Source organism: Zingiber officinale, chromosome 3A, assembly GCF_018446385.1.
Source record: "Zingiber officinale cultivar Zhangliang chromosome 3A, Zo_v1.1, whole genome shotgun sequence".
In the NCBI taxonomy this organism is placed as follows: Eukaryota; Viridiplantae; Streptophyta; class Magnoliopsida; order Zingiberales; family Zingiberaceae; genus Zingiber; species Zingiber officinale.
In genome coordinates, this window is record NC_055990.1 from 125,179,871 (window position 1) to 125,202,762 (window position 22,892).

A 22,892-nucleotide genomic window follows, 5' to 3' on the forward strand; every position below is an offset into this window, starting at 1 on the left:
TAACTTTAACTTACTCTAAACAGTTCTTAACCTTAATTTAACTCAATAAATCTTAATTTTAACGTTAATCAAAATCTTAATTTCACTATAATTAAATCGTAATTTATCATTATTAACGATTGATTCAAATTGAACCTTAACTATGTCTAATAACTTTAATAAATTTAACTTCGAATTAATGCTAACTTTAAACTAAGTTAATTCTACTTAAAAGGAAGTAAAAGAATAGTCAAAATTATAACTAGCACTTTCATTAAATCAACTCAATCAATTAATATGAAATTTAAATTATTTTAATAAATATTAAATTATTGAATCAAGTAAAATTTAATTGATAAATTATTGATAATGATTAATTTTTATTGAATTAATAACAAGCTATCTTATTTAACCTTAAAATAAAGTTTAAGGATCTGAATCTAAAATTAATTAATTTTAGAATAATTGATTAATTAAACTTAAATAAGTAACTATACCAAGTATATAGAGATACTTATGTAAATAAAAAAGTGTTAAGACTTTGAACATTAATATACCCAAACCTTAGTGTTAATATAAAAAGGGGGGGGGGGGGGGGGGGAATAAATTAAGGAGAGTAATAAAGTCAGGGGTATATCAAATTCAGGGAGAGGAATTAATTAAATATCTATTTTTCCTTTATTAAAAATAACTTAATTTGTTTTTGAAAAATGTTGAAGAAGTGCTTCAAGTTCAAGTATGAAAATTAATTTAAGAAAACAAAAACACGAGAACCTGGTTTAAGAAAATTGTTTCATTGTTTCATTGAAAATTAATTTAAGAAAACAAAAACTTAGTTTTACAAATTAGATTTCACAAACTTAACTTTGAAAAATTAGATTTTGAAGATTGAATTTTACCTAGTTTTTGAAAATTTTACTTTTGTAAAATTTTCTTTATAGAATTTATGTTTGAAAAATGTTTCAAGTTCAAGTTTATTTTGAAAAATTTTGGAACATATAAACTTATGTTTGGAATTTTGGATTTTTTTACTTGAAAAATTAGCTTTTATAAATTTATAATTGCAATAATTATCTTTTGAAAATTAATCTGCAAACTTACTACTAAGCTATGTTGATAAATTAGTTATCTTTCTAACTTAGTCATTTTTCAAAACTTAGGTATTCTGGAAAAGTTATTAAAAATTACTCTTTATAAGTTATCTTTCTTATAACTTAAAGGATAAGAGATATGTTTTAAAGCAAAATTTCTAATTATTTCTAACTCCCCTGAGTCGATCTGATTTGTGTTTGCATTCTTTTTGCAATGTTTTTTTTATTTATGTTTAGTTGATCCATGTTTACATTTGATGAATGCCAAAGGAGGAGGCTTAGGTGGTTAAGTTAGCTAAAACAAATTGAAAATAAAAACTAACTTAAAAATCTGTTAATTCTTGTTTTACTTACGTTTTACACTAACTTAACCAAGTTGTTATTCTATCAAAAATGAGGAGATTGTTGGTGCGATTAGCACTAACGGTCTAACTCAGGTTTTGATGAATGACAAAATAGGTTAAGTTAGTTTTGTTGTTATCTAACACTCTGACCAAGTGTGCAGGAGAAGCCCAGACAGGTCGACAGACTGACCGGATGTCTGACACGAAGCCCAGCTAGGTCAATGGGTCGACCAAATAGCTGGCATGAAGTCCAAACGGGTCGATGGGCTAGCCGGACGTTTGGCACGAAGTCCAGCTAGGTCGACGGGCTGACCGGATAGATAGCACGAAGTTCAGACGGGTTGAAGGGCTGACCGGACGTCTGGCAGGTAAGTGAAGATAAGTCACTGGAGGGGAGTGACAGTGAGGATGCGTCCCCGGGAAGGGAACTTAGGCACCGATCTGACTTAGAACTATTTCGGAACTCTAAGTCGAGATCATGACTAGGCTCTGGTCTCAGAAAGAGGGAATCAAAGTCACAGTCTTTCTATTTTGAATTATGAACTGTGCTAATAATTTGTTGTGCAGGAGATATGAGTGTCTCGGACTAACATTTTTCTTACAGGAAGGAATCTACTGGAAAACAGGGTCCAGGCGCCCGGGAGGTAGCCAGGCGCCCGAAGGTACACGGGCGACCTGAGGTACCCGGGCGCCCTGAGGCAGAATTTTATACCCTACGTCGCTGTGCCAGTTGGAGTTCACTGGTTGGCTTGGCTACGTCATGGTTGAGGCGCCCTGAAGGTTCCAGGTGCCCTGAACCTTCTATATAAGGAGAGTCAAGGCTGAAGCTCCAACACAACTCTCAATTCGATCTCTGGTGCTCCTGCGACGCTGCGAAAGCTCTCCGACAATGTTCTAGTTCGCTCTTTCTTTACTAATTGTCGGTTTTTATTTTCCCTAATTAATTCTGTACTTAGTCCTGTAATAATCTTTCGAATTAATTAGTGATTGCCCATCGAAAGCACCCTTGTGTGCGGGCCTTGGAGTAGGAGTCGACACATGCTCCGAACCAAGTAAATCGAACTGTGTCAGCATTGTTCTTTTCGCTTACTCTTTTTCTGCTGCTTAACTCTTTACGAAAGTTTTTAGATATTCACCCCTCTCTATTGAACGATCACAATCCAAACTTCTGACAGTTGACCGATACCAGTCTGAAATTATTTTCAGCACTGAATTTTGATCGGGTTAGCTAGTATAGGTGTATGAGATCCCAAGGGGATAAATACACTAGTTTAAGGTCAATTTGGATGATAAGTTTCCAAGAATTGGGATATTGTTGGAGCTTTATGATATTAGGAAAAGGGGGAGAAGTAAGGTTTAGATGGAAAAACCTTAAATGCCTTTGCATGAAATTCGTAGTTCAATGGGGAGCATAGGTGTAGGGGGAGCCTTGTGATAGGTTCTTAAATAGCCCTATGGTAAAATTATTTGCTCAATGGGGAGTATAGGTGTAGGGCGAGCCTTGGGATAGGTTCCAATGCATGTTTGAATTTTTGTTTAGGTGGTGTAAGTCCAAGTGTATAGCCTTGGCAACATAAGTCCATTCGGCAGTGTAAGTCCAAGTGTGTTACAGTGGCAACGTAAGTCCATTCAACAGTGTAAGTCCAAGTGCGTATCCTTGGAAACATAAGTCTTGTGTTTAGCATATTTATTTGCTATTATGTTTTCCCTAACTTAAACATATTGCTAAACATCAAAAAGGGAGAGATTATTGGAGCAATCCCAATGGTCCGTGCGACCATGTATTTTGGTGTTTGGGAAAAGGGTTTAAGTTATGTTCACCCTTGTATTTGATATGTGTATATGAGTGTGCAGGTTTGCAGAATACACATATGATTTAGCTTGATAACTTCGGGTCTAGTGAAGGATGGAGCATCCTAGGGACCATGGACAAGGTAGTAAGGACAAGGGCCGAGGGAAGCGACTTTGAGGTATACGCGAAGGATGACATTAGGGGCGAACCACAGGCTTGAATGCATCCGATGGATGGGAGTCAAAGAAAGTAGGCTTGAAGGCAAGAGGTCAAGGCTACAACAAAAAGTCAAGTGAGTCATAAGGGTGAGGGTTCGAGTGCTGAGAGATTGTACTTAGGTACCAATTGATTGGTGGTTTCATTAGTCAACTAGTTTGGTTGATTGGGAGCGAATAGAATACTTTTGTTCGCTCAGCCAGTGTAGATCAGTCGACTGGTGCTTTGACCAGTCGACTAGTATCAAGACATTGGGTTGTAACGGTCGAATATCCATAGAGGGTAGTCAACTGATGGTTTTAGCAGTCGACTGGTTAGCGGGGGTTTTCAATCCTTGGCCTATATAACCAAGGCTTTGGAGCTTGGTTAAGGTTGACCAAATTGGACTTGGTTAAAGTCTAATTAGTAGTATACCAGCGTCTTAAGTGCTTGTATAATCCAAGAGATCTTGGTTGGAGTAGTGATGAGGTTTCTCCACACACAAGGAGGCATGAGCTAGCCAGAGTTTGCTGAGGACTAATCCACCAACGGATTGAGGGATCGTCGACCTTACGAACAGCCGTGGAGAAGGAGCAAGTTATCTCCGAACCACGTAAACAAACGTGTTAGCGGTTTGCATTTCTCTTCTTGTTTTTAGATTAGCTTTCGTATTCATATTAGTATTGTATTTCCACGTGCGCACCAACGAATACGTATGAAGCAATCGATTTTAAGGCACCGACTATTCAACCCCCTTTCTAGCCGACCACACAATATCTCCAACACTAAGTTCCCGCTCCTCTTGGTGATTTTGAAGGTTGATTACTTATTGACTTTGACTGTCTTGTCAACCGACCTCTCCAATTTTAACTAGCCTTCAGGAGATCCATCTTTATCACCGCATCAATTGACAAAATATTTCTAATGACTTGAAATGAATATCTTATGAAAGAATGAAGCACATCAAATTACACTATCATTTTCATTTGAGAACATTAAAAGAAAAAAAGATGTTGAGCGAGCCAAGACAAAAGATCAAGTATGTAACAACCCAAATTTCCTCATTTCGAGTCCTAATAGTAATTAAAAAAATATTTAGAATGCTTTAGAAATATTCTAGAGATTTTTAGAAATTTTTAGAGTATTTTTATGCAATTTTTGGAGTTCGTTTGGTATTTTTACCAAAAGAAACAAGTTGCAGAAATGCAAAAGGAGTGGAACGGGGTTAAGCCGAGACTCGAACCGGAGACCTCTGGTTAAACAAAGCCTTAAGTTGTCTCGGCTGACCAGGAACCCAAGCGGACGGTGCTGATAAAAGGAAGAACGAAATTAATTTAAGTAGTAGTTAATAACAGAAAATAATTAAGTATAAAAGAGGTGCGGCCGAGATTCGAACCCGCGACCTCTGACCCGGTCAGAGATTTAGGCAAAGCGCGGTAGCCAAGCGTTCACCAGGTGATTTGTGAACAAATTAATAACGAATTGGTCTTAAGCCATAACAGAAATACTAAGTTATAAAAAGGGATAAGTTGATGTTTTGTTTTCCCGTGACCTAAACCATTCTCTCCTTCTCTTCTGTGTGCGATGGCGGAGCTCGGGCGGAAAACAAAGGGAGCTTAGGGCAACGTTTTCCGGCGGCTGGCCAAGGTTCATCCGAAGGTTTCTACACATCCTCGCGGTCCTCTCATTGAGGAGAGTTCGTAGGCACAAAGAAGGAGCTGAAATCTCGAGTTATCCGAAACCCTAGAAGCTTCTTCTCTCGATTTTGAATCCAAGAATCGAGGTAAGTGCTCTCACCTGCATTAAGAGTAGTTTCCTTCGATTGGTTTTCGATTGGTTTGGTTTCCGGATAGAAATGGGTAAGCAAGTTCTGAGTTCTTGTTGTGATGGTTCATAAGCTGTGTTCTGAGGATGTGTTTTAAAGATATTCAAAGTTGTTTAAATAACAGAGAATTAGAACTGAATAAATTTGTTCAATCGGTCAAAAAGGTTGTAAGTATAACAAGTTTTTAAGCATATAGTAATTTCTGTAATAACCTTGAAACTATGAATTGAGACAGATATCATATTAATTAATTTAAGGAAAAGCTATAGCAAAGGAAGGCGACAAGGAGGTGCGGATGGATGTGTGATGCCTGGACTATAGAAGCCTTGGGAATTAGTTTAAAGTTCAATAAGATTTTGTAATGAAGATTTTATGTTTTAGAACACTTCCTTTTATTTGTTATGAACATTAGTTTCATTATTTGAGTGGTATGATTGTTGCACGCATGATCAGATTTATATATATTTTGTTTAGCATGTTCAGATTGATGTATAGATTTAGTTGTGAACATAAGTCTGAGTAGTATGTATAGATGAGTCATTTAGTCTTCCGCTGCTAGTAAATTGCATGTTTTGAGTGTTTAGAGAGTTTTAAGTATAGATATTTTCATGTGAGCAACATTAGTTAAGATAAGTTAGTAGTCCAGTAGCGCCCCACCCTCACAGACCAGTAGTGAGGAGGGTGGGGTGTTACAAGTTGGTATTCGAGCAGTTCCTATTCTCCTGCATCACACATCAGCATCAACCTTGCCGTCTTCAACTAAGAAAGTACTTAAATTCTTTTATTTAGTATGCCTTTCCTTATTATTTGTAGTATAGAGAAATCTTTAGAAGTATTTGCTTATATGTGTTTAAGTAAGATAAAAGTTCTTGTTTTGTTTTCTTTCTATGTTTATATATATATATATATGTCTAGAGAGTATAGGGGCAAAGTCAGGAATTATGCTTAGTTTCTTTTCTGCATAACTAGATGGCAAGAAGAAAGACGGATCTATGCATATGTGTATAGATTTTAGAGCGCTGAGCAAAGTAACAATTAAGGACAAGTACCCTCTTCCCAGAATAGATGATCTATTTGATTAGCTAAAGGGGGGCAACAGTGTTCTCTAAAATAGACCTGCGCTCTGGGTACCATCGGTTGAAAGTGAAAGGAAGTGATACTCCCAGAACAGTTTTCAGGATCAGATATTGACACTATGAATTTGTAGTCATGCCATTTGGTGTAACTAATGCACCTGCGGTCTCCAGGGACTTTACAGCAGGTCTTCCAAGGACCACTAAAGGGTACGATGCGATATGAGTGATAGTGGACCGAGAAGTTAAGAAGACTAAGGGATAAAGAAGTACCACTAGTGAAGGTCATTTGGCATCAGAAGCGCGAGGAAATTACTTGGGAGCATGAGGACAGCGTGAGGCAGAAATATCCAGAATTATTTTAAGTTCGAGGATGAACTTTTTATAAGGTTTGGGGAATTGTAACAACCCAAATTTCCTCATTTTGAGTCCTAATAGTAATTAAAAAATATTTAGAAATTCTTTAGAAATATTCTAGAGATTTTTAGAAATTTTTAGAGTATTTTTATGTAATTTTTGGAGTTCGTTTGGTATTATTACCAAAAGAAACAAGTTGCAAAAAGTAAAAAGGTTAAGCCGAGATTTGAACCGGAGACCTCTGGTTAAAAAAAATCCTTAAGTTGTCTCGGCTGACCAAGAACCCAAGCGGACGGTGCTAATTAAAGGAAGAACGAAATTATTTTAAGTAGTAGTTAATAACAGAAAATAATTAAGTATAAAAGAGGTGCGGCCGAGATTCGAACCCGCGACCTCTGACCCGGTCAGAGATTTAGGCGAAGCACGGTAGCCAAGCGTTCACCAAGTGTTTTATGAACAAATTAATAATGAATTGGTCTTAAGCCATAACAGAAATACTAAGTTATAAAAAGGGATAAGTTGATGTTTTGTTTTCCCGTGACCTAAACCATTCTCTCCTTCTCTTCTGCGTGTGACGGCGGAGCTCGGGCGGAAAACAAAGGGAGTTTAGCGCAACGTTTTCAGGCGGCCGGCCAAGGTTCATCCGAAGGTTTCTACACATCCGAAGGCGGAAATCTCGAGTTATCCGAAACCCTAGAAGCTTCTTCTCTCAGTTTTGAATCCAAGAATTGAGGTAAGTGCTCTCACCTGCAGTAAGAGTAGTTTCCTACGATTGGTTTTCGATTGGTTTGGTTTCCGGATAGAAATGGATAAGCAAGTTCTGAGTTCTTGTTGTGATGGTTCATAAGCTGTGTTCTGGGGACGTGTTTTAAAGATATTCAAAGTTGTTTAAATAACAGAGAATTAGAACTGAATAAATTTGTTCAACCGGTCAAAAAGGTTGCAAGTATAACAAGTTTTTAAGTATATAGTAATTTCTGTAATAACCTTTAAACTATGAATTGAGACAGATATCATATTGATTAATTTAAGGAAAAACTATAGCAAAGGAAGGCGACAAGGAGATGCAGATGGATGTGTGATGCCTGCACTATAGAAGCCTTGGGAATTAGTTTAAAGTTCAATAAGATTTTGTAATAAAGATTTTATGTTTTAGAACACTTCCTTTTATTTGTTATGAACATTAGTTTCATTATTTGAGTGGTATGATTGTTGCACGCATGATCAGATTTATATATATTTTGTTTAGCATGTTCAGATTGATGTATAGATTTACTTGTGAACATAATTCTGAGTAGTATGTATAGATGAGTCATTTAGTCTTCCGCTGCTAGTTAATTGCATGTTTTGAGTGTTTAGAGAGTTTTAAGTATAGATATTTTCATGTGAGCAACATTAGTTAAGATAAGTTAGTAGTCCAATAGCGCTCCACCCTCACAGACCAGTAGTGAGAAGAGTTGGGTGTTACAAAGTAGTAAAGATATTCACATAAGCATGCTTAATTTTTTTTTATTTTTTATCAAACTCAAATAATTCTTTGTATTAAAGATGGAAGCCAATTAAGTTTAAAGGAGAAGATGGAACCTTTAAGTTTAAAGGAGGTGTATTTTGTTGAATACAATTATAAAGTAAAATTATTATTATTATTATTATTATTATTATTATTATCATTATTATATTTTAAGATGATATGAACATGTATTCAAATGATAAATAAATGTTTTAATTAAATGATATAAAATTATGATAAATGTAAATATTAAATAATTAATAAAAAGTAAAAAAAACTTGATTAATAATAATAAATAATATAAAATTTATTTAAATATAAATAATTATATAATAGAGGATATAATATATGATATGATTATTATGATTATATATTTTTCTTTATTTTTTCCCTTCCACCTGATTCATCTCTACTGAAATTTCTTTACCACTCAAGAGTGGCATGCAGTAAAAAAAATTGTGGAATTTGTTTTTCATGCAATCATAGTCTTGTATTTGTAGTGCTTATAAATAAGTGAAAGAAATTAAGAAAAACATTCTTAAACATAAATGATCATTTTATAATCTTTAGATAAATTCTATTGATTAATTAAAACCACTTTAATTAACGAATGAATGTACTTAATGCATTGCAATAAACAAAAGAATCAAATCAGTGTTCCTCTTGCATCTTTCTAGTCTCATTTATAATCATCCTTGCTCTCTCTTTTCCCTCTTTTCCACACGCATAAACAGGCCCTCTCACTACAACCAAGCTATAATGTTAGGGCAGTCCTAATTAACTAAATAGGTGGTCCTGAAGGGACCTACCTATTGTGTACTGATCCACTGCAGGTTCACAAAGGAATTATACCTGTTGGAATACAAGTATCGATGAGATGGAGACATCTCACTTCTCATTCCCCCTTTCCTCATCCCTCTCTTCGCTCTAGATTGATTTCTCAGGTATCTTCTCTGAGTCAATAAGTTTTGGAGACAGTGCTCGTTTATTGCCTGCAAAGCTGCTGAGCAATGAATGGGTGAAATATTGCAGCAGCAGCGCTGCATGTTGTGCAGTAAATAAGAAAGACCACGCCAAGTTAATGTTTTGCATGCCGTGCACTATGAAGTTGGTGGAGATCAAGTTGCATCATTAATTTTTGGTGCAATAAATTGGCAGTTAGCGAGGCTTCTGTTGGGAAAAATATTATGGGAGAAGAAAAATTATGGAAGAGGAGGAGAATCTTTACGTGGAAGAGGAGGAAAATTAAAATAAAATGCTTCAGTTGCTTCATTCATGAAAAATGTACATATTTATAGGTTTATTGGATAAGCACTAATAATCTAGATTTTTTTTTTAATTCTATCTCCACGAGACTCTTATCCTTATCATGACACCTCATCAAATTCTATCCTATCATAAACTCTCATCAATAATTGCTACCTCATCATTCTATTTTCATAAACTCTTATCAACATCTTTTATCTCTAAAAATAAAGTTTAATTCTCAACCACCCCTCTTAAACTTGATTTTGTGACTCCAAGCAAATATTGTATTTTGATGAAGTCTTCAAATTTGAGTGGCTTTGTAAAGATGTCAACAACTTAATCTTTAGTCTTCACATAGCCTAGCTCCACATCTTTGTTTTTCATATGTTCGCGAATAGAATGAAAACGAAAATCAATATGCTTACTTCTTTGATGATATACATGATTCTTCCCTAATGCAATTGTCGATTTGTTATCAATGTAAATTTTAGTTGCTTCATTTTATTCAAATTTTATCTCCTTTAGCAAGCTTCTTAGCCATATAGCATGACTAACACATGAGGATGCCACAATATACTCTGTTTCACAAGTGGAAAGAGTAACAATAGGTTATTTTTTTGACATCCAAGAGAATGTCGTATCTCCAACGAAGAATGCAAAGCCAGAAGTGCTTCTCCGGTTATCATAGGCTCCACCCCAATCACTATCTGAATATCCAACAAGTTGAGAATTGTTAGAGTGAGAATAAAGCAATCCGTGATTCAGAGTACCTCGGACATAACGATGGATTCGCTTGGCCTCCTTCCAATGAGTCTCTTTAGACTCCTCCATTAACCTGCTTATAAGACCAACTCCATATAATATATCTGGTCGAGTGTAAGTTAGGTACCGCAAGCTTCCCACCAAGCTTTTGAAACATGTGGGATCGACCGTCTTTCCTTCGTCACTCTTGGATAGCTTTGTTCCGCAGTCCACCGATGTGTTAATTAGATTACAATCATCCATTCTAAATCTCTTGAGGACCTCCTTTACATATTGTTCTTAAGTCATAAATATGCCATCAACTCCTTGTTTCACCTCCAAGCCTAGAAAGTAGGACATGTTGGTGCAATCGACCTAGAATTGATTGGGTATGATCATTATTTTGATGTGTGTATCAATAAGTTTAAGTTAGATTTCATATTGGTTTTAATATAATTAAGTCAGGCAGGACTTGGTGAAACACATAAGCTTGGAAAGTCTCATCTTATGGCTCAGGTCCTTGAAGATTGGTGAAAGATGGTGCATTCGAGGGACCGTGAACAAGGAGCAACAGAGTGAAGCTGAGGGAAGCGGACTTCAAGGCAACATGAAGGATGACACGAAGAAGAGCTGCAGGCTTGAGTGCATCTAAGGGACGAACGCTGAGGAGGATGGCTTCAAAAGAAACTCCGGAGAGGATGAGTGGGAGTGAGTAATTAGGGTCAGTCGACTAATAGTTATGACAGTCGACTGGTCCAGTCAACTGATCAGTCGATTGAGAGTGAACAGAGACATTCTATTCGCTCAGGCCATGAATACCAGTCAACTGGTACTTTTACCATTCGATTAGTATAATGTCGTTGAGTTGATGACGCACATAATCCTCGTAGATTTGGTGGAATAGTAGTCGTTACTTGCTACCAGTCGACTGATGGATTCATCAGTCAATTGGTGTCGAGGTTTTCAGCAACATATATATAAGGCTTGAGAGCTTGGGGAGAACCAATCATCTGATACAAAAATACTATTATGCTCTCCAAGTGATCTTTAAGTCTCGAGTCTCTTAATCTCTTCTTCCTAAGCTCATCTTTAATCTTGTGAGAGGAAGAGATCATCTTGTAAAGGTTTCTCCACCATCATTCTTTGATCGAAAAGAATATCATAGTGAAGCTTGATTGTGTGTGTGCGCGCCTTGGATTAGTCATGTAACACCCCACCCTCCTCATAACTAATCTGTGAAGATGGAGCGCTACTGGACTACTAACTTATCTTAATTAGAGTTGTTCACATGTAATTATCAATACATAAAACTCTCTAAACATGCAATTAGTGACAGCGGAAACATGAATAACTTATCTCTACATTCTACTCCAGCATGTATACACAACTAAAACATATCAATCTGAACATGCTAAAAAAAGCATATCTATTAATCTGAACATGCATGCAACATTAACACAACTCAATAGTGAGACTAATATGCATAGCAATTCTAATGAGACAATTATAAATACATAAAGTCATTTTATGAATTAAATCATCTACATGAATAAACAATCCCAATAGTCTAAATACAAAATATCTTAATAAAATCTTTAAATAAATCCCAAGGCTTCTATAGTCCAGGCATCATACACCCATCCGCACCTCCTTGTCGCCTTCCTATGCTATAGCTTTTCCTTTTCTTTATCTGCAGTAAGAGGAAAATGCAACTATAAGAAAAATTACTTAGTAAGCGCTATCTAACTCACAAAAACTCGATGTGCATATGCATATAACAAAACTGAATGCAAAACATATAAAGCTGCTCATGCTTATAAAATAACGAAGAAACTAAATTTGCAATGCTATTAAACAGGGCTAATCATGTTTATTAAATAGCAAAGAAAACTAACACTATGTACTTAGATTAAGGGCTGTACGTGCCACCTCATAGCACCAAAAAGAACTGAACTTGTAGAAACTTTAACTTCTATAAAACTTGCTTTTAGAGGTTCAAATAATAATAACTTTATACTTCAAAATAATAATCAATTCTTTCTTGGGCCCAGACGTAGTACCAAAGCGTGCTCCCTAATAGAGATTGAGGTAGCGAGCCACCAGTCCTACGAGGGTAAAGATCTTGGTCTTACCAGGGCCAAGACCTCGGAATTGGTCACTTGAATTTGTTTAATGACAATCTTGGAAGTCGGGTACTAGCCTTTTCAAATAAAATAACTTTTATCTTTTAGTACTTCTAGTATATAATGCCTCGGCATTTCTTCAAGCACTAGACGTACTACTGATCCTCAAATGCCATAATTTGGGAACAAAATTATGACCTTGGTCTTCATTTACTTATAATTACTCATAAAGGTATATGTACAAAAATCCGGAGAAAGATAAGAAGCTATTCTTACAACAATTGACTCCAGATAAATAAATATAAAACTCAAGTCTACAACTGAGATATCAAACACTGCATGCTTATAAATAAAATCGTTCATGCATATTGAGATAACAAGGAACTTAAATCTGTATGCTTATTTGAATGGTAGCAAGGAAACATATCTAAACCTCATGCTAGAATAAAGAATTCCAAATCTGTATCCTAGAATGAATGTAACAAGAAAGCATATCTAAACCTCATGCTAGAATAAAGGAACTCAAATCTGGATCCTAGAATGAGTGGTAACAAGGAAGCATATCTAAACCACATGTTAGAATAAAGAGACTTAAATCTATACACTTGAATGAATGTAGCAAGGAAGTATAACCAAACCGAACCAAAATACAAATCAATTCCTCATACTCAATTCTGTACACATGCATATCAAATCTTCATGCTAAAAAAAAATACATTAAATCTGTACACATGCATATCATCATATGTATATAGCAGTTATACAAAATGCAACTAGAGGAAGAATTTGCTACTAGGAACTAAAGAGAAAGTATCAATTCTTCATGCTCAATGCTACAAAGATTTACTACTGAAAACTAAAACATCATTTCTTCTTCATGCTATGTGCCACGGCAACAAAAGAAAAACTGAAAATCTCTAGCTTCCATACAAACCGAAACCACAAATAATTTCTTCTGTTCAGTGCCACGGTAGAAAACTAAAAGAAGCAAAATACTCCACATACTTATCCTTTTCAGGTTCTTCCTTTGAAACTCACGGCAGAAATTTCAAAACTAAAAATCTTACAACATGTTTCGAATTTAAGGAGAAAAAGATCCAAAACCACTCCTACCGCAGGTGAGAAGCAACTTACTTTGCGTTCTTGGACTCACTACCGAAGAAGAAGGCTCCTAGTGTTTCGGCTAGCTCAAGATTTCGGATCCTCCTCGTGCCCACGAACTCTCTCCGACGAGGAGATCGTGATGGTGAAGAAACCCTTCGGATTGGACCCTTGGCCGGTCACCGGAGACGAGCCCTAACTTTCCTTGCTTTCCGCCCAAGCACAGCCGTCGCACGCCGAAGAGGAGAAGAAGAGGTTTTTAGGTCATGAGCAAAGAACTCAAACTCTCCTCTTAACACCCAATTATTTATGTTAACTATTACTACATAAATATATTTCCGACCTCTATTTGATCAGCACGGCCCTGCTCGGTTCTTGGTCATCACGCTTCGCTTAAGATTCAGGTCGGGTCGGAGGTCGTGGGTTCGAACCTCGGCCGAACTTATTTATTTTTTGAAACTTCTTCCTTTTGGTAAAAATACTAAACGAACTCCAAAAATTACATAAAAATGCTCTAAAAATTCCTAAAAATCTCTAGAATATTTTTAAAACATTTATAAATATTTTTAACCACTATTAGAACTCGTAATGAGGAAATTTGGATTGTTACAATTCCCCATACCTTATAAAAAGTTCGTCCTCGAACTTAGAATAATTCTGGATATTTCTGTCTCATGCTTTCCTCACGCTCCCAAGTGACTTCCTCATGCTTCAGATTCTGCCAGATGACCTTCACTAGTGGTACTTCTTTGTTCCTTAGTCTTTTAACTTCTCTGTCCACTATCTGTGTAGGTCTACTCTCATAGCTAAGAACTTCCTGGATCTGCACTGATTGAGGCTGAATCACTTGGCTAGGGTCGTGAAGGCACTTCTTTAGCATGAAGACATGAAATACGTTGTGTATTGCTGACATGTCTTGAGGTAAGTCCTACTTGTAAGCTACTTTTCCAACCCTCTCTATGATCAGGTAGGGTCCTACATAGCGAGGACTTAGCTTGCCTTTCTTACCAAATCTCATTACTCCCTTCATCGAAGCAACTTTGAGAAAGACTGAATCCCCTACTTGGAATTCAAGTGGTCTATGGCGTGTGTTAGCATAACTTTTCTGTCTACTTTGGGCAGTCTCAATTCTCTGTCTGATCTTCTGGATAGCCTGTGTGGTTCCTTCTATCATCTCGGGCTGCCTGCCCAATTCTGAATCTATCTCTTTTCTTTCTCCAGCCTCCAACCAGTATATAGGTGATCTACACTTTTGGCCATACAGTGCTTCATACGGTGTCATCTTGATAGTAGCCTGATAGCTATTGTTGTAGGCGAATTCAGCTAAACACAGATACTTGCACCAACTGCCTTTAAAATCCAATGCACAAGCCTTGAGCATGTCTTCTAGAATCTGATTTACTCGTTCTGTCTGTCCATCAGTCTGGGGATGGAAGGCTGTGCTGAACTTGAGTTTGGTGCCTAATGCATTCTGGACACATTCCCAAAAATGAGAGGTGAAGCGCCCATACACAATTTCGACTCCGAAATATGATAATTCCTTCTGTAGTGGCAGTGCTAATGATGACAAGTGCATCAAGGTTGCACTGGACTTTCGACTTAGTGCATCCGCCACTTTGTTAGCTTTACCTGGGTGGTAAAGGATTTCACAGTCGTAATCTTTAACCAACTCTAGCCCCCTGCGCTGTCTCATGTTTAAATCTTTCTGGGTAAAGAAATACTTCAAGCTCTGATGGACTGTGAAGATTTTGCACTGAACTCTATACAAATAATGTCGCCAGAGTTTTAGTGCAAAGACCACAGCTGTCAGCTCAAGATCATGAGTGGGGTAGTTCTTCTCATAATCTTTGAGTTGTCTGGAAGCATAAGCTATAACCTTCCCTTCTTGCATGAGAACAGCTCCGAGGCCCATCTTGGAGGCATCACTATAGATGTCAAAACTCTTGTCACTCTTTGGAACAGGCAGGATAGGAGCACTGGTCAATCTCTTCTTCAATGCTTGGAAACTTTGCTTACATTTGTCTGACCATTCAAACTTCTTGTTCTTCCTGGTTAAGGCCATTAGTGGAGAAGCTATCCTGGAAAAGTCCTCCATGAATTTCTTGTATTACCCAGCTAAACCAAGGAAACTTCTGATCTCCCTGCGTTCTTGGATCTACTCCAATTGTTGACCGTTTCTATTTTGGCTGGATCCACCTGGATACCTTCTTTAAAAATGATGTGACCTAGAAACGCCACCTTCTCCAACCAGAACTCGCACTTTGAGAATTTAGCATAAAGCTGCTTTTGCTGAAGGGTCTGTAGTACTATTCTCAAGTGCGTGTCATGCTCCTCTGAGGTTCTTGAATAGATCAGAATGTCATCGATGAACACGATGACAAACTTGTCAAGGTATTCTCTGAACACTCTGTTCATTAAGTCCATGAAAACTACAGGTGCATTAGTCACACCAAAAGGCATGACTACAAACTCGTAGTGTCCATATCTGGTCCTGAAAGTTGTTCTGGGTATATCACTTTCTTTCACTTTCAACTGATGATACCCAGAGCGCAGCTCTATCTTAGAGAACATTGTTGCCCCCTTTAACTGATCAAATAGATCATCTATTCTGGGAAGAGGGTACTTGTTCTTAATTGTTACTTTGTTCAGCGCTCTATAATCTATGCACATTCGCATAGATCCGTCTTTCTTCTTAACGAACAACACCGGAGCTCCCCATGGTGAATGACTAGGGCGGATGAAAGCCTTGTCAAGCAGCTCCTAGAGTTGTTCTTGTAGCTCTTTCAGTTCTGCTGGAGACATTTGGTATGGAGCTTTTGAAATTGGACCAGTACCAGGAACCAATTCAATTTCAAACTCCACTTCTCTGTTAGGAGGTAGTCCAGGTAGCTCTTCTGGGAATACCTCTAGATACTCACAGACTACCCAAACATCTTCCTGCTTGGATCTTTCTTGTTCTTCTGCATTCACAATGTACACAAGAAAACCAGTACACCCTTTAGCTAATATCTGGTGAGCTGTGAGGGAAAAGAGAAATTTCAGGGTCTTCCTCTTCGGCACTCCCGTAAACTCAAATGATGGTTCACCTTCTGGGCTGAAAATCACTTTCCTTCTGCGGCAGTCCACCGAAGCATTATACTTGCTGAGGAAATCCATACCCAGAATGACATCGAAGTCTTGCATCGCAAGGACTACTAGATCAACATATAACTCTCGGTCTGAAATTCTGATTAGTACAGCCCGAAGCCACTGGTTGGACTCCATGACTTCCCCAGAAGGTAGAGTTGTTAAGAACTTGGTGTTCATGCTCTCTGTAGGTACCCGAAGCTCTTTGGTAAAGGGTACTGATATAAAAGAATGGGTCACCCCAATATTAAATAGTGCAGTAGCTAAATGCTGAAAAATAACTACTTGACCTGTTACGACCGTAGAGGCACTAGCAGCCTCCTCTTTGGTGAGGGAGAATACTCTTACACTGGCTGAAACTGGTGGAGCTTCCAATCTTCCTTGACTGAGTTGTGGTCCGTCCAGAGTCGCAGGTATGTAGTGTAACTGAGGCTTGTTCCCGTATTGTGCTGCTTGTTGCTGAGATGCTTTGAGCTTGTTAGGACATGCCTTAGCCAGATGTCCTTCTTGACTACACGAATAACATCCAGTCATGCCTAAAAGACAAGCTCCTGGATGTACTCTCCCACATTTGGGACAGGGAGGAAACTTAGCCTGCTTGTCTGTAGAACCTTCCTTTTGGCTTCCTCCTGTATTCCACCGTTTCCTCTTGTTATCTTTGCCCTTCCAGTGCTGCTTACTTGCTTGGGGCTTCTGACTCCCTGCTATCTTGTCCTCTATCTTGACTGGCTTGAGTTACATTTGTTGTGCCTTGATGCTGTTCAGATAGTGCTCAGCAACTAATGCCCTGCTGACCAGCTCTTCACCAGTCTGTGGTCGGTGAGTTCCACTACTCACGTTAAGTGCTATTTATGGCTTTTCAAAGTAAAATATCTTAATTACTTCTTCTTTAAATACCTTGACATTTTAACAAACACCTTGTGTGCCAAAATCCCTAAAGTCTTGACTTTGGGATCTACTTAAGGCTTTGGCCTTTTTCTTTCTTTTCTTTATCTTTCTTATACTTTTCTTAAACTCAAAATACTGATAGGGTATTTTTCATATGCATTTATAAGTGAAACTAACTAGGTAACACACAATCATGCATAGAACACAAAAGAAAGCTACACATATAATCAAATACTTCTAAAATTTCTCTTTACTGTAAATAATAAGGAAAGACATACTAATGAAAGAATTTTAAATACTTTCTAACTTGAAGATGGCAAGGCTGGTGCTGATGTGTGATGCTGGAGAATGGGGACTGCTCTGATACCAACTTGGAACACCCCGCCCTCCTCACAACCAATCTGTGAAGATTGAGCGCTACTGGATTACTAACTTATCTTAATTAGAGTTGTTCACATGTAATTATCAATACATAAAACTCTCTAAACATACAATTAGAGACAACGGAAACATGAATAACTTATCTCTACATTCTACTCCAGCATGCATACACAACTAAAACATATCAATCTGAACATTTAAAAAAAAACATATATATTAATCTGAACATGCATGCAACATTAACACAACTCAATAGTGAGACTAATATGCATAGCAATTCTAATGAGAAAATTCTAAATACATAAAGTCATTTTATGAATTAAATCATCTATATGAATAAACAATCCCAATAGTCTAAATATAAAATATCTTAATAAAATCTTTAACTAAATCCCAAGGCTTCTATAGTCCAAGTATCACACATCCATCCGCACCTCCTTGTCGCCTTCTTTAGCTATAACTTTTCCTTTCCTTTATCTGCAGTAAGAGGAAAACGCAACTATAAGCAAAATTGCTTAGCAACTATCTAACTCACAAAAACTCGATGTGAATATGCATATAACAAAACTGAATGCAAAAACATATAATGCTGCTCATGCTTATAAAATAACGAAGAAACTAAATTTACAATGCTATTAAACAGGGCGGGTCATGTTTATTAAATAGCAAAGAAAACTAACACTATGTTCTTAGATTAAGGGTTGTATGTGCCACCTCATAGCACTAAAAAGAACTGAACTTGTAGAAACTTTAACTTCTATAAAACTTGCTTTTAGTGGTTCAAATAATAATAGCTTTATACTTCAAAATAATAATCAATTCTTTCTTGGGCTCAGGCGTAGTACCAAAGCGCGCTCCCTAATAGAGATTGAGGTAGCGAGCCACTAGTCCTACGAGGGTAAAGACCTTGGTCTGACCAGGGTCAAGACCTCGGAATTTGTCACCTGGATTTGTTTAACGACATCCTCGGAAGTCGGGTACTAGCCTTTTCAAATAAAATAACTTTTATCTTTTAGTACTTCTAGTATATAATGCCTCGGCATTTCTTCAAGCACTAGACGTACTGCTGATCCTCAAATGCTGGAATTTGGGAACAAAATTAAAACTTTGGTCTTCATTTACTTATAATTACTCATAAAGGTATATGTACAAAAATACGGAGCAAGATAAGAAGCTATTCTTACAACAATTGACTCCAGATACAAAAATATAAAACTGAAGTCTACAACTGAGATATCAAACACTGCATGCTTATAAATAAAATCGTTCATGCATATTGAGATATCAAGGAACTTAAATCTGTATGCTTATTTGAATGGTAGCAAGGAAGCATATCTAAACCTCATGCTAGAATAAAGAAACTCAAATCTGTATCCTAGAATGAATGTAACAAGAAAACATATCTAAACCTCATGCTAGAATAAAGGAACTCAAATCTGGATCCTAGAATGAGTGGTAACAAGGAAGCATATCTAAACCACATGTTAGAATAAAAAGACTTAAATCTGTACACTTAAATGAATGTAGCAAGGAAGCATAACCAAACCGAACCAAAAATGAAAATCAATTCCTCATGCTCAATTCTGTACACATGCATATCAAATCTTCACGCTAAATAAAAAATACATTAAATCTGTACACATGCATATCATCGTATGTATATAGCAGTTATACAAAATGCAACTAGAGGAAGAATTTGCTACTAGGAACTAAAGAGAAAGTATCAATTCTTCATGCTCAATGCAACAAAGATTTACTACTGAAAACTAAAACATCATTTCTTCTTCATGCTATGTGCCACGGCAACAAAAGAAAAACCGAAAATCCCTAGCTCCCATACAAACCGAAACCACAAATAATTTCTCCTGTTCAGTGCCACGACAGAAAACTAAAAGAAGCAAAATACTCCACATACTTATCCTTTTCATGTTCTTCCTTTGAAACTCACGGCAGAAATTTTAAAACAAAAAATCTTACAACATGTTTCGAATTTAAGGAGAAAAAGATCCGAAACCACTCCTACCGCAGGTGAGAAGCAACTTACTTTGCGTTCTTAGACTCACTACCGAAGAAGAAGGCTCCTAGGGTTTCGGCTAGCTCAAGATTCCGGCTCCTCCTCGTGCCCACGAACTCTCTCCGACGAGGAGATCGTGATGGTGAAGAAACCCTTCGGATTGGACCCTTGGCCGGCCACCGGAGACGAGCCCTAACTTTCCTTGCTTTCCGCCCGAGCACAGCCGTCGCACGCCGAAGAGGAGAAGAAGAGGTTTTTAGGTCACGAGCAAACAACTCAAACTCTCCTCTTAATTCCCAATTATTTCTGTTAACTATTACTACATAAATATATTTCTGACCTCTATTTGATCAGCACGGCCCTGCTAGGTGCTTGGTCATCACGCTTCGCTTAAGATTCAGGTCGGGTCGGAGGTCGCGGGTTCGAACCTCGGTCGAACCTATTTATTTTTTGAAACTTCTTCCTTTTGGTAAAAATACCAAACGAACTTCAAAAATTGTATAAAAATACTCTAAAAATTCCTAAAAATCTCTAGAATATTTCTAAAGCTTTCTAAATATTTTTAACCACTATTAAAACTCGTAATGAGGAAATTTGGGTTGTTACATGTCACCTCAAGGAGGTGGATGATGGATGCTACTCGGAATTCTGTTTTGCTTCCCCTGTACAAAAATTTGTACAAGCACATAACTTTCCTAACAACCTATGTGTTCCTCATGAGTTAAACTTAAATTCGAAACAGAGCTTAACATTTTTACTTCAAGTTCAACTCATGTGTTCTTCAGTAGTTAAAACATGGATTGCAAATGATACTTAATATTATTAATCCAAGTTCATTCCATGTTACAGAAGTTGATTAAATATCTATTTTAAGGATTGACTTCCAGGTTAAACATTGCAAGACACTTGACATTCTTGGGTATGGGATCATCCACCACTTCCTAAATAAAGCCTTTCAAAGAAATTGGATATTTAAACTTCTTACAGTAACCCTAGGTTTAACTATAGAGACTTCAATAGAAGCACAAGATCAAAAAACTAAATCGAAACACAAAACCGAAATCGTTAGCTTCTTGTGTTGGTATTTCAGGATCCATACAAAGAACATCAACTAATTAATTTGAAGCGGAAACAATTAATTAGTTATACCTTTCTTTGTAGCTAAAAGACCTCTTGATCTTCTGTTATATTCCTCTCCTTCTCTTGGACGTTGTGTGGGCGACGATCTACCAAGATGAAATCCACCAAAACAACTTCTTCTCCTCCAAGAAATTCGGCCACCAAGGGAAACCAAAATAGGAAACTTCCTACTCTTCTTCTTCCTCTCCAAGCAACCGGCCACAAGAAGATGCCTCTTGATATGTCGCCTGCCCTAACAAAGAAAACAAGGTGAAGAGGCCTCCTTCTTCTTCTTCTTCTCCACCAAACAACCGACCGCCAAGGGTGAAAAGAAGTGCCGCCGGCCTCAAGGGAGAAAGGGAGAAGAAGGACCGGCCACCAAGGAATAGAAGAGAAGACTTAGGTTGTGTTTTACCCCATAAGGCACCATCTACTTATCTTTTATAATCCTTGGTCATGCTAAAAAAGAAATTTTAATAACAATTAAAATCTCTCTCTTTTAAATTTCACATTATGATGGTTACAAAAGGAAGGTTTTAAAATTAATCTCTCTCTTTTAAGCATTGTAGATGACTACAAAAAAGGAAATATTAAAATTAAAACATTTCTTTTAAATCTTGGTTACAAAAAAGAAAAGTTTTATCAAAATTAAAATATCTTTTTTAAACACTACAAATAAGGAAAGATTTTACCAAAATTAAAATCTCTCTTTTAAATCCTTTGTAGATAGCTATAAAAGGAAAGATTTTAAAATTTAAAACACTCTTTTAAAACCATGTGGATGACTATAAAAGGAAATATTTTAATAAAAATAAAATCCCCTTTTAATCCTAGTGGTCGGCCCCTAGCTTCGTCACCAAGCCATGCTTTGGCCGGCCACTTCTTGGACTCCAACCTAATGCTTGTCGTCCCCCCTTGCACCTAGCAAGGATGTGTTCGGCCTATTACTTGGTTAAGAAGTAGACGTGGTATATATAAGGCTTTATAGAGGCTACAACAGGGATTGAGAGGAGAAATTGATTTTGGTCTCCTGATGAGCTTGAGCTTCTTGTGTTAGCCCCAAACACCCAACGCAAGTTCATCAATCATAACTCATACCACTAAAAAGTTATTATTGAACTACCGCCGCACCAATCCCATATTACATTTATGGGCTCCTTCTTATTATAAGTGCATTGATCTCCCTGTGTTTAAGATATCGAATGCCCATTAATTAAATGAGTTACTGACACTCATTTAATTAACATCTAGCTCCAAGAGTAGTACCACTCTATGACGCCCCGCCCCTCCTGCTTAAGGGGACGGGGGTCACTTTACTTATACTTACTTACTTATTTCACATTTACATACTTAATTGCATATCAATATTAACTTTCTACTTAAAACAGCGGAAGTCTTGTTTATAAAATTTCTCTTTTAAAACCTTTCTTTTCTTTTCAAATCACCATTACTAACTACCTAGCATATAAGGTCACATAGCATGCTTAATATGATTTTAAGTCATAATACCAATAAACATGATTAAATGTCATGGAGTCATGAAACAATAACATAAGCTAAGCATAATTCTTATTAAATAAAAGCAGGTCTTTCTCTTTTAGCCGAGCCACTACCACACACATCCTTCTTGCCCCTCCTGCTGCTCCCTTAGTTCATACATTCCTTGCCTTTATCTGTGGTACAAGGAAAGTAATCTATGAGCACACAAGGCTCAGTAAGATCTTTCCTACTCACAAAAATCGTATAGCGTAGCATAATCACAAGGCATAAAGCATGGAGATAAACTCATCATATCATGTATAGAAGAATCATATCATAACTCTCATAAACATAAAATACAGAAAAACTTATCATATCATGTCATATTCATAAGAGCATCAAATCATATCATGTCATAAAGCACATCATAGCATATCATAACATAATCATAAGGTATCATAGCATATCATGACATAATCATGAAGTGCATTCTGGTATATCATAAC